Source organism: Suricata suricatta, chromosome X, assembly GCF_006229205.1.
Source record: "Suricata suricatta isolate VVHF042 chromosome X, meerkat_22Aug2017_6uvM2_HiC, whole genome shotgun sequence".
Lineage (NCBI taxonomy): Eukaryota > Metazoa > Chordata > Mammalia > Carnivora > Herpestidae > Suricata > Suricata suricatta.
In genome coordinates, this window is record NC_043717.1 from 34,520,768 (window position 1) to 34,533,908 (window position 13,141).

Sequence of the window (13,141 nt, forward strand, 5' to 3'; positions counted from 1 at the left end):
AAAAAATCCAAGTCACCAAGGTACATATGAACAGACTGCATAAAACCAATGATAAAAACAAAATTTTAAAAGCAGCCAGAAGCAAAAAACAAAACAAAACAAACAAAAAACCAAAACCACACTGCAAAAAGAAAACCAAAGAAAAAAAGGTCATAACAATAATGTGGTCAAGTCACCAAGGGGTCATAACATATACATAAATGTATATGTACCTAATAACAGAGCTTCAGAATAGAGGCAAGACAAGAATGACAATACATGAAGAAAGACTGACAATTATAATGGGTAAAACATATAGGCAGAAAATCAATGAGGATATAGAAGAGTTCAACAATACCATCAGTTAACTTGAAATAATATTCATAAAACACTAAACAAGAACAAATTACACCTTCTACTTAACTGTACATGGAACATTTGCCAAGATAGGCTATACTGTGAGCCATTAAAAATAGCCTCAATAAATTTAAAAGAATTGTCATACAAAGTGTGTTCTCTGATCATAAAAGAGAACTTAATATTTGACTTTACTTTCATATAGTAACGAAAAGGACCTAGAAAAGCATAAACAAATTGATAAAGCAAAACAAAGTTGGTGTACTGGGTGGCTTAGTTGGTTGAGCATCCGGCTTCGGCTCAGGTCATGATCTCAGGGTTCGTGGGTTTGAGCCCGCATCAGGCTCTGTGCTGACAGCTAGCTCACAGCCTGGAGCCTGCTTCGGATTCTGTATCTCCCTCTCTCTCTGACCCTCCCCTGCTCGCGCTGTCTCTGTCTCTCAAAAAATAAATAAATAAAATATTTAAAAAACTACAGTAATCAAGACAGCATGGTATTGCCCTAAAGACAGACCAATAGGTCAATGGAACAGAATAGAGATTTTCAAACAGACCCATACTTATATGTACCACCACCTTTTAACAAAGTTACTAGTAGAATTCAATGGAGAAAGAACAGTCTATTCAAGGAAGAGTTCTCGAACAACTGTGTATTCACATGCAAAAAAGAAAATGAACTTGGACCTTTATGTTGTATCACACACAAATACTAACTCAAAATGGATCACAGACCTAAATGTAAAACCTAAAACTATTAAACTTATACGAAAAAAATATAGGAGAAAACCTTTCTGACTGACCTTCTGTTAGGCAAAGATTCCTTACAAACAGCACCAAAAGTATGACCCATAAAAGAACAAATTGGACTTCATCATAACTTCTCATCTTCAAAAGACACTGTTAAGAAAATTAAGTCACTGACTGGGTAAAAAATACTTGCAAATCATATATATTATAAAGGACAAACATCCAGATATATGAAGAACTCTCATAATTCAACAATAAGGAAACCAAATACAAGAGCAAAATGTTTGAACAGATATCTCAACAAAGAAGGTATGCAGATGTAAAATAAACACATTAAATGATGCTCAATGTTGTTAGTCATTGGGGAAATACAAATCAGTAATATAAGGGTACACCAATACATACTTAGTAGTTTGGCTATAATCAGAAAGATTTAGCATACCAAGTATTGTCACGGATGTAGAACAACTCATATACTGCTGGTAGAAATGTAAAATGATACAACCACTTTGGAAAACAGGCAGCTTCTTAAAAAGTTAAACATCCATGTACCATATGATTCAGCCATTACACTCAAGTGAAATAAAAGGAAACATACATAATATTATTTCATAGCAAGTTTACTTGCAATAGTTCCAAATCAGAAACAACCCACACATGCACCAACAGGTCAATGAATAAACAAACTGTGGTATATCCATATACTGGAATACTACCTCGGCAATAAACACATACCAACTATTGATACGTGCTATGGCAGCCCAACCAAAGTGTATAATTCCATTTATTAAAAAAACTCTAGAAAATGTAAGCTAATTTATAATGACAGAAAGCAAATCAGTAGTTTCCTGGAAAATGGCTGAGGCTGCAGGGGGATGCAGAGAAAGATAGGAAAGTGAAATTATAAATGGCCATAAGGAAACTTTTGGTTCTGATGGATATATTAATTATCTAAATTGCAGTGATGGTTTAACAGGTTTATACACATGTCAAAACTTATTAAACTGTATACTTTATATATGGGCAGTTTATTGGAGGTCAGTTATATTGAAATAAAGCTGTCAAAGTAAGACAATGGATTCTTTAAGTTAAAAATAACAATATACATAAGGCTTAACATATATATAAAGAGAGAAGCATAAATTATGAAAATAATAGTGCAAAGGATGGAAAGAGCAAAATGAAGATATGGTGTTGTAAGGAGCTATTTATAAGTGCAGTGGTAAAATGTTACTTGAACATAAACTGTGATAAATTAAAGATGTAGATTTTAAGCCCTAGAGCAACCATATAAAAAAGAAGATTACCTAAGAAGCAAAGAGGGACAATAAACTAGCATGTTAAAATATACTCAACAAGGGGGGGGTGGGGGGAGAAAAAATATATATATATACTCAACAAATCTAAAGGTGGAAAGAAATTATGGGGAAAAGAACAGAACAGATAGGAAGAATAGAAGATTAAAGAAATGAGAGACTCAAACCCAACCACACCAACAGTTACATTATATGTAAATGGTCTAAATACTTCAGTTAAAAGGCAAATTGTCAAAGTGGATTTTTTTTAAAAAAGCAAGACCCAACAATATGTTTTCTATAGGAAACACTTTAAATGTGAAGAACCAGGTTAAAGGCTTAAATATGAAAAAAAAAATACCATTCAAGTACTAATCCTCAGAAGCTGAAATGGCTACCTTAATACCAGGAAAAGCAGATATTAGGACAAAGAAAGACATCTCACAATGATAAAGGGATCAATTTGTCAAGAAAATACAATGCAAGGCAACCTACTGAATGGGAGAAAATATTTGCAAACCATGTATCCAATAAGGGGTTAATATCCAAAATACTTAAAGAACTCATACGACTCATATCCAAAATACTTAAAGAACTCATACGACTCAATAGCAAAAGAAACAATTCGATTAAAAATGGGCAGAAGATTGGAATAGACATTTTTCCAAAGAAGATATTCCGATGACCAATCTGTACATGAAAAGATGTTCAATATCACTAGGAATCAGGAAAATGCAAATCAAAACCACAATGAGATATCATCTGACACCTATTAGAATGGCTATTATCAAAAAGACAAGAAATAACAAGTGTTAGTGTGGTTGTGGAGAAAAGGGAACCCTTGTGCATGTAGGAATGTAAACTGGTACAGCCACTGTGGAAAACAGTATGGCGGTACCTCAGAAAATTTAAAATAGAACTACCATATGATCCAGCAATTCTACTTCTGGTTATGTATCTAAAGGAAACAAAAACACTAACTTGAAAAGATATCTCCACCCTTATGTTCACTGCAGTATTATTTACAATTGCTAAGATTTGGAAACAGCTTAAGTGTCCATCAAAGGATGAATGAAAAGAGAGAGAGAGAGAGAGAGGAGAGAATAAAAATGTGTGTGTGTGTGTGTGTGTGTGTGTGTGTGTGTGTATACACACAGAATACTATTCAGCCACAAAAAAGAAAAATCTTGCCATTTGTGACAACATGGATGGACCTTAAGAATATTATGCGAAGTGACATAAGTCAGAAAAAGACAAATACCACATGATCTCACTTATCTGTGGAATCTAAAGAAAAAAGGAACTCAAAGATACAGAGAACAGATTGGTGATTATCACAGTTGGGGGATAGGAGGTGTGCAAAATGGGTGAAGGGGGTGAAGGCATAAACTTCCAGTTATAAAATAAGTCCTAGGAATGTAATATATAGCATGGTGACCATAGTTAAATAATACTATATTGCATATTGGAAAGTTGCTAGGAGAGTCAATCTTAAAAGTTCTCATCACAAGTAACTATGTATGGACAGATGTTAACTAGAATTATTGTGGCAATCGTTTTGCAAAATATACAAATATCAATTGTAATGTACACCTGAAACTCATATGTTATATGTCAATTATACCTCAGTAAAAAAAAATAATACCCATAAATGTATACAGAACTAAGGAAGCAAAAGCTGATATATATGAAAGGAGAAATAGCTAAATCCAAAAACACAGTTGAAGATTTTAATACTCATCTCTCAAAAATTGATACAGTAAGTACAGAAAAAACAAGGATACAGAAAATCTGACCCCATAAACCAAGCAGAACTAATAGACATTATAGAAAAAATCTACTAAATAAGAACAGAATTCATATTCTTTCCAAGAGCACATGGACCATTTGCTGGTCCATAAAACAGTATCAATAAATTTAGAAAGACTGAAATTATACATAGTATTTCTGACCACAATGGGATTGAAATAGCAATAATAGATACCTAGAAGAGCTTCAATTATTCAAAAATTCAAAAACACATTGCAAAACAACCCACTGGACAAAGAAAATATCACAAGGCAATCTAGAAAATATTTTGACCTTAAAAAAATATCTTGTGGGGACACCTGGGTGGCTTAGTTGGTTGAGAGTCTGACTCTTGATTTTGGCTCAGGTCAAGATCCTAGGGATGTGGGATCAAGCCCCATGTCAGGCTCTAAGGGTAGAGCCTGCTTTAGATTCTCTCTTTCTCCTCCCCTCTCCCTAATTGGCATGCTCTCTCAAGAAAAAAAAATCCTGTGGGATACAGCTAGAACAATTTTTAAGACAGAAATTTATACCTTTAAATGCTTACATTAGAACAGATTTAAAAGCTCCAAATCAATGATTTATGTATCCATTCTAAGAAGATAGAAAACAGCAAATGAAACATAAATAGAATAAAAAGTTAATGATCTACAAAATGAACAAATAGTCCATGATACCAAAAGTTTCTTCTTTGTAAAGATCAGTAACAATAAATCCCTAAATAAACTGGATCAAGGAGAAAGAGAGAAGAGACATGTTATCAATATTGGGAAGGAAAAGAACATATATGTCAAACAGGGAAATTAAAAAAGAAATACTATAGACAAGATACATCAAGAAATCCAACAAATAAAATAAAATTGACAAATATCTGAAAATATTCAAATTACCAAAATTGACAGATGAGGAAATAGAAAAATCTAAACAGCCTGTACCTGTTACAGAAATTTAATGCATATTGGGGCATCTGGGTGGCTCTGTCGGTAAAGTGCCTAACTTCAGCTCAAGTCATGATCTCATGGTTTGTGGGTTTGAGTCTGTGTCTGGCTCTGAGCTGTTAGCCCAGAGCATGAAGCCTGCTCTTGATTCTGTGTTTCCCTCTCTTTCTGTCTCTCTCCTGCTTGTGCGCATTCTCTCTCAAAAATAAACATTAAAAACATTTTAATAAAAAATAAAAATAAAAGAAATTTTACATATAATTTAAAATCTCAGGGCGCCTGGGTGGCTCAGTCGGTTAAGCGTCCAACTTCAGCTCAGATCATGATCTCACCCGTTCATGGGTTCAAGCCCTGTATTGGGCTCTGCGCTGACAGCTCAGAGCCTGGAGCCTGCTTCTGATTGTGTCTCCCTCTCTCTCTCTGCTTCTCCCTTGCTCACACTGTCTCTCTCTCTAAGGAATAAACAAACTATAATTTTTTAAAAATTCTCCCCACAAAGAAAATCCCAGGCTCAGATAGCTTCACTGGTAAATTCCATCATATATTCAGCAATTCAATATACACTTCAAGAAAACAGAGAATAAAGGGGTTCATTACACGAGACCAGAATAACTTGGCTCTACTCATACCAAAGGCAGTAAAAATTTAAACATCCTTCATAACCATTGATGTAAAAATCCTTATTTTTTAAAAATAGCAGTTTATGGAGCCAAAAGCCTAACATACTCTGACAAGTGAGGTTTATCTTAGGAATAAAAGATTCTTTTAATATTTTAAAAAATCAGTGTAAAACTAACAGAAAAAAGAAGAACCATATAAAAATCTCAATACACAGGAGCATCTGGGTGTCTTAGTTGGTTGAGTCCGACTTTGGCTCAGGTCATGATCTCAAGGTTTGTGAGTTTGAGCCCTACATTAGGCTTTGCACTGACAGTACAGAACCTGCTTGGGATTCTATTCTCTCTCTCAAAAATAAACATTAAAAAAATCTCAATACATTAAATAAAGCATTTTTAAGAAATTCAACACTTGTCCATGATAAAAATGTCCACAAATTAGGAAGAGAAAAATTCCTGAACCTAATAAAGGACATTTATAAAGAAAAAAAAAAACCCACAACCGGGCACCTGGGTGGGCTCATTCAGTTAAGCATCTGACTCAAGCTCAGGTCATGATCTCACACAGTTTGTGAGCTTGAGCCCCTTCTCTCTCTCTCTCTGTCTCTCTGTCTCTCTGTCTCTGTCTCTCTCTCTCTCTGTCCCTTGCTCACTTGCACCCTCTCTCTCAATATAAATAAATTAATAAATAAAAAGCCCACAGCTAATATCATACTTAATGATGAAAGATTGAATGCTTTCTCCTCAAGAGCATCATTAGATGTCCTAACCAGGCCATTAAGAAAAAGGAACAAAAGACATATAAAATGGAAAGAAATAAAAAGTGTGTTTATTTGCAGATAACACAATGTGCAAACAGAAAATCCTAAGGAATCTTTATTTTTTTAATGTTTATTTATTTATTTTGAGAGAGAGAGGGAGAGAAAGAGAGTGTGTGTGAGTGGTGAAGGGGCAGAGAGAGAAGGAGGGAGAGAATCCTAAGCAGACTCCATGCTATAAGCACAGAGCCCAAGGCAGGACTCGATCTCATGAACCATGAGATTATGTATGACCTGAGCTGAAATCAAGAGTCAGATGCTCAGCTGAGTGAACCACCCAGGAACTCCAGCAATCTTTAAAAAGTTACTAGAACTAATGAGTTTTAGCAGGGTATTGAATATAAGATCAGTATACAAGAATCAACTATATTTCTGTCTGTCTGTCTGTATGTATGTATGTAACACAGAATCCAAAACAGACTCCAGGCTCTGAGCTGTCAGCACAGAATCTGCTGCGGGGCTCAAACCTGTGAACATCGAGATCATGGCCTGAGCTGAAGTCAGATGTTAAATTGTTAAATAAAAATTTTTAATACCATTTATAAAACCATGACATCCCAAAAATAAATTTAATGAAATAGGCATAAAATCTCTATATTCTGAAAAACATACAAATATTGCTGAAAGTAAAGAGCTATATAAGTAGAGAAATATACTGTGTTTATGGGTTGGAGGACTCAAATAATGTTAAGATTTTCATTCTCTCCAAATTATACAAATTCAAAGTAACCCCAATCAAAATCCTATGGTTTTTTTCTGTAGAAATTGACAGACTTACTCATTTTTTTATAGAAATGTAAATGACCTAAAACAGACTCAACACTTTTTTTTGAGAGAGAGAGAGAGAGACAGAGAACAAGCGGGAGAGGGGAAGAGAGAGAGGGAAACACAGAATCCAAAACAGACTCCAGGCTCTGAGCTGTCTGCACAGAATCCGATGTGCGGCTCAAACCTGTGAACATTGAGATCATGGCCTGAGCTGAAGTCGGATGCTTAACCAACTGAGCCACCCAGGCGCCCAGATGTCAACACTTTTGAAAATAACTATACCAAACTGAACCATACCATTTCCTATGACGACATGGTATATTTCATGTTCTCATGATTCCAGATCATTGAGGATGGTATGACTTCAACTTGGTGTCTTCTCCCTCTCAACATTCACCCTTGGAACTTGGCAGCCACATTGTGAGGAAGCCTCTCACGTGTGCAGAGTGGCCATGAGTCCCAAGTAAGGTCTCCTAGTAACAGCCAGCATCAACTGAAAGCTCTGTGAGTAAAGTGGCAGATTATTCCAGCCTTGAGCCTTCAAGTTTTCCTAGCTTATGCCCCAGACACTGTGGAAGACAGAAACTGTATTCCTGTTGTGTCCATACTGATGACCCCTAGAATCTGTGGACATATTAAACAGTTGTTTAATGCAACTAAATTTTAGAATTCGTTATGCAGACACAGTACTTAGGATACCATGTAGGAGCAAAATATTCTGATCAAAACTGGCTATTAGCCCTAAATGAAAATGCATTCCAGACTTTGTGCTCGAATGACAGGTCTAATAACATGTCACGTTGTACCTTCCCATTTACTGACATTTTATTTTTAAACATTCATTGAGCATTTACTATGTATAAAAATTCACGCTTATAACTTTCACAAGGTCAAACCTGAACTCAAGTCTTCCTAAAATTAACTCCCTTGTCCTTACTCATGGCACCACAGTTGCTCTTACACTGGTGTCACCACAGCTAACTGTGATTGGTGATAGACTGATTAGCTAGTATAGTTTTGTCATACCTCTGAAAACTTACATCCCCATCCAGCGCTATGGTCTTTTTTCTTGCCATTACTTTTAGCTCTCTTGATTCCTTCATTCATCATGTCTGGTGTGTTTAATACCTCCTTCACTGGTGCAATCTATCCACACAATTCTCATCTCCTACGTTGTAGGCTCATTAGTGCTGCTGAGGGAAGTCTATCAGCACTGATGGGTACTGCTACCAAATCCTTGCATCCAGCCTCAGCTGGGCCCTTGAGGCAACCTAGCAATTTCTCCTCCTGTCTCCCTTCCATCCCTCAGAAGTGCTAATACAAACCCTCTTCTCTCTCCACTTCCTGTTACCACTGCTCTTCTCAGCAGGTGGCTCTTCTCCCTTGTTTTTTCCAAGAGAATCAGGCCATCAGCTGAGGGGCATCTTCTGCTTCCTCCTCTTGCCTGAACACCCCGCTCTATCTGTACCCCCACTTCTTTCTGTCTCAGTGGTAGAGGAGCCCATCGCTCATCTATGCTTTTGACTATGGAGTCCACCTGCTGCCTATCAAAGACTTCACTGCATCAGTATATCCTTTTCCTTTCTACTAGCCCCTCCCACCTTCACCTCAACTCCTATTCTACATGCCGCCTTTCACCTACACCTGTCTCTCTTCCCAGTCTAGGCTCTTGAAAATCATTCTGTATTTCCTTTCCCCACTTCCTCACTACCCATTCCTTCCTCAGCCTACTATAATCTGGCTTCTATCCCCACCGCAACACTGAAAGTGCCTTGGCCAAGGTTCCCACTGATTCCTGTGTTGGCAAATTCCATGGACGTTGCAGTGATTCCATAATTTGGCCTTTTTATAGCATTTGAAACCACAGAAAAACCTTCTCTCTCAGCTTCTGTGACCGCATTCTCTGATAATGTTCCTACCTCTCCGGTTTCTCTTTCTTGGCCTTGGCCCATCCGTTCTTTCAAGGTAAGTGTTCCTTAGGATCCTAATCTTTTTTTTTTTTTAAGTTTTTAAAAAATGGTTTTTTTTGTTTATTTTTGAGAGACAGAGAGATGGCATGAGCAGGGGGGGCGGTCAGAGAGAGAGGGAGACACAGAATCCGAAGCAGGCTCCAGGCTCTGAGGTAGCTGCCAGCACAGAGCCCAACACGGGCTCGAACCCACGAACCACGAGACCATGACCTGAGCCAGTCAGACGCTTAACATACTGAGCCACCCAGGCACCCACTTCAGGATCCAAATCTTGACTGTGTTTTATTTTCACTGTGGTCCTTTAATGTGTTGTCTTTAAGCACTGTGTGTTTTACCAGGATTTCATCTGTTACCTATGTGATGATGATTCTCAAGTCTTTTCTCTTTTGCTCTGACCATGGTCTCCAAAGTTTTAGACTAAAATACCTAATTGCCTACTGATCACCAATATTTAGATCCCAAAGGTTCCTCAGCCTCAACATGTACAAGACTCATTTATTCCTTTGGACCCACTGGAAAGTGTCTATTTGAATCAAAGAAAGATCTTGCACAGCTATCCCACTAAGTCACATGAACCAAAAATGTGGGCCTTTCCTAGAACTTTGTTTCCTTAAGCCTTACACCAGCAAGTTCTGTAGACTGAATCTTGTTAATGTTCCTTCTGGTGAGCCCCTCTTCTCAGGCTGGGACTACTGCCAAAGCTTTAATTCGGGCCCCTATGTCTTTGTGTGGCTCGCCGCAACTTCCTAGCCAGTCTCCTCCCCTTGCATAGCCTCCTCCCGCTACTACCTGGCCGGCCTCCCGGAAGTACAAATCTGACTGAATGACTCTTCTACCTAAAACCTACCAGTGGCTCCCCAGTGCCTAGACAATACAGTTCAAAACCCTTAGCACTGCTCACAAGGCATTCATACCCTAATTGGCATATCTGTCACCCTCCCCTATGCCTCAACTCCAACAAAACCAAACTACTTGCTCTTTCCTCAGCATGCCTTGCTAATACTTCACCACTCTGCATCTCTACACTCACTTTTCCCTTACTTCCAATGTCCTACCCAACAAGTCCATTTGTGAATAGCCTCATTTTTGTCACAGACAGAAATGTGTCACCTTCCTCTGTGCTACACCGGGAAAGGACATCCTTAGACTTCATTACACTGCGTGTGAGTTCCTTACGGTGGCGGTAGCAAATTACCTCCAACCTTGTGGCTTAAAACAACACAGAGTTATTCTCTTAATGGTTTTGGAGGCCTAAAGTCTGCAGTGAGTCTCACAGGGCCCAATCAAGGCACTGACAGGGTGCCTCCTTCTGGAGGCTCCGGGGGAGAATCAGCTCACCGCCTCTTCCAGCTCCTAGAGGTTGCGGGCATTCCTTGGCACATGGCTGCGTCACCTGAATCTCAGCTTCTCTGGTCACATTGCCTTCTCTTGTAATTCAATCTCCCTCTGCTTTCCTCTTATAAATACCCTTGTGATCACATTGATAATCCAGATAATCTAGGATCATCTCCCCATCTCAAGATCCTTAATCACATCTGCAAAGTCCCTTTTGGATATAAGTTAACATAGTCACAGGTCCTGGGATTAGGACAGGAACATCTTTTGGGCACAGGGAAGCATCATTTAGCCTTCCACACATTTTAACAATCCTTTTATTTGCATGCCTCCCTGCCTTGTGACCTCCATTAGGGGAGGTTCTTTTCTGTCTTCTCAGTATCTGACATATGGGAGTAAGTTAACAAAGTCTGTTAACTAAATCTAGCAAAGGATTCACGTTGGGAAGTAAGAAAGACTGGCCTGGTAACATGGGTCTAGATACCAAACACCAGAAAAATCAAACCTCAGGATTTCAATTCAATCCTAATGCAGTAGGGCAATGGGGAGAACCATTATTAATTATACATTCCCACAATTGGAGAAAAATGATGAAGCAGTAATTAAGGAAGATAAAAATGGCAATAGTTAGTGGAAGAAATTAGAGACAGGGTGGGACTGGAGAGAACCCAATAAGAAGAATCTTGCAGTAGTTGGGCAATGAGGAGATTAAGAGTTGGTTGTGACACTAGTAAGTAGGAATGCAAAAGAGAGGTACAAGAGTCATGTTATTAAAATAAGGGTCACAAATCAGCCAGAATAACAGCAGGACCAATAACACTACTGCACAGTACTGAAGAGACCCATCTGATCACACTTCCTTCCTCACGTTGTACTTTAAACTCACTTTATTTTCAGAGCAGCATCCTGACTTTTAACGGAGAGTAATAACGCTTTCACCAAAACTCATTTGCACGTTCGATATTATTCTACACAATCTATTTAGGTAACATATGTGAAATCCTGATATCACAGGAACAAATATGTAACATGGACTAATCTAATATTCTAAATCAAATCATGGGTCTATTCTATTTAAGTGGCTGATTTTTCAGGTAGAATTTGATTTTGAAAATTTAATTTTGCTTAAGTGATGAAAGCCAATACAAAAATTCAACTTTGAAATATTTAGTTACTAATCACTTAAGGGGAGTAAGGAACAGGAGAAACAGAAAAGCAAACTAACAGCACTGCCAAATATTACAGATGGGGTTGCTTTTGATAGAGTAGTTCATCAAACTATACTCACTGCCATGTGCACTACCCCCATGCCCACCATCAATCCAGTGCCTGCCCTGAGCTACCGCAGCTGGACTCCATGTTTCTGGTTGGCACACAACGAAACTTTCTCAGTAGAGGGCAATGGAGGGTCACTGGAGGAGAAAGAGGTTTGCCCTCCTGGTTCCAGTGTCTTTCTCATCAGGCTCTTTCAGGGTGTGTGGTTTACTCACTGGGCCAAGTGGCCAGGAGCAAGGGGCAGGCACAGGCAGGCAGCTTTGCAAATAAGAAAACAACTGGTAGCCTGCCTCTTGTAAACACCTTTCCGGAGCACCTCCCGGCCCTCCCCCCAGCCCCAGTCAGCTTGCTGCAAGTTCAGAAGTGAGGCATCTCCCCAAGGATGACTTCCCCTGAGTGCCAGAGGGCAAATTTCCAAGTCCCACCGGTATGACAGATAGCTCAGTGAACTTCTCTGTGACAGAGTGAGCCCAGCTATGCCCTCTCCAAGGTTCACATCTCAGCCCTGCTGGGAGGAAGGCCAGCTGTCTTCCTGGAGTGTTCATCTCAGCCCCTGGGGGGCAGTGGCTGTTCTCTGTGTCTGCAATTTCTGTTTGTCTTCTTTGTTCTTATTTATTTATATTTTTATTTTTTGGAGTTCTTCAATTCTGACTAGCTAATTCCCCACTATTCTTGGTAATAATTCTTATTATTAGATGTACCTGTTCAAACTACTGTTTGGTTTCTAACTGGGCTTTGACTGGTACACCATCCCCACCCAGGAAAAAATTCCCAATCTGCTCTGATATCAGGCTCTAAGAGGCCTTTGATGTGACTAGATTATCTAAAGTGATAAAACGTTCACTGTAGACACCCAGCAAATTCTTTGTCTGAAATTATAGAAGTTAAACTGGTTACATATAGAATCAAAGGAAAGAGAGCTATTGGTTTTAGAATTTTTTAAGAATCAAACGTTTTTAAATGTCTCATAAAACCAACAAGAGCAAGTATGCTTCATTTTAGGAATTTTTTAGTGGATCAATCGACCCCTGCCTATTCTGATAAAATCCACGTACCTCACCACTCAGTTCTGAGGATTTCCCCACATGAGAATTTTCTGATGTGTTCTAGGGCTTCTGAACCATCTGGGGGCCACCCAACCAGTCACAGACAGATGATCTGTTCTTCCAAATTGTCGTACAGACTTAAAACGCTCACTAAAAATGGAAAGTACTTTACAGTTCAAGAGGTAACCACTACCTGTTTTCCTTATAT

At 38.6% G+C, this 13,141-nt stretch overlaps 1 protein-coding gene across 4 annotated transcripts in view; it reads right to left on the reverse strand.

Annotated features, from left to right (window-relative positions):
- Positions 1 to 13,141, reverse strand: part of CASK (calcium/calmodulin dependent serine protein kinase) — a 362,608-nt gene that overhangs the window by 259,434 nt on the left and 90,033 nt on the right. The gene's annotated exons all lie outside the window — the stretch shown is intronic.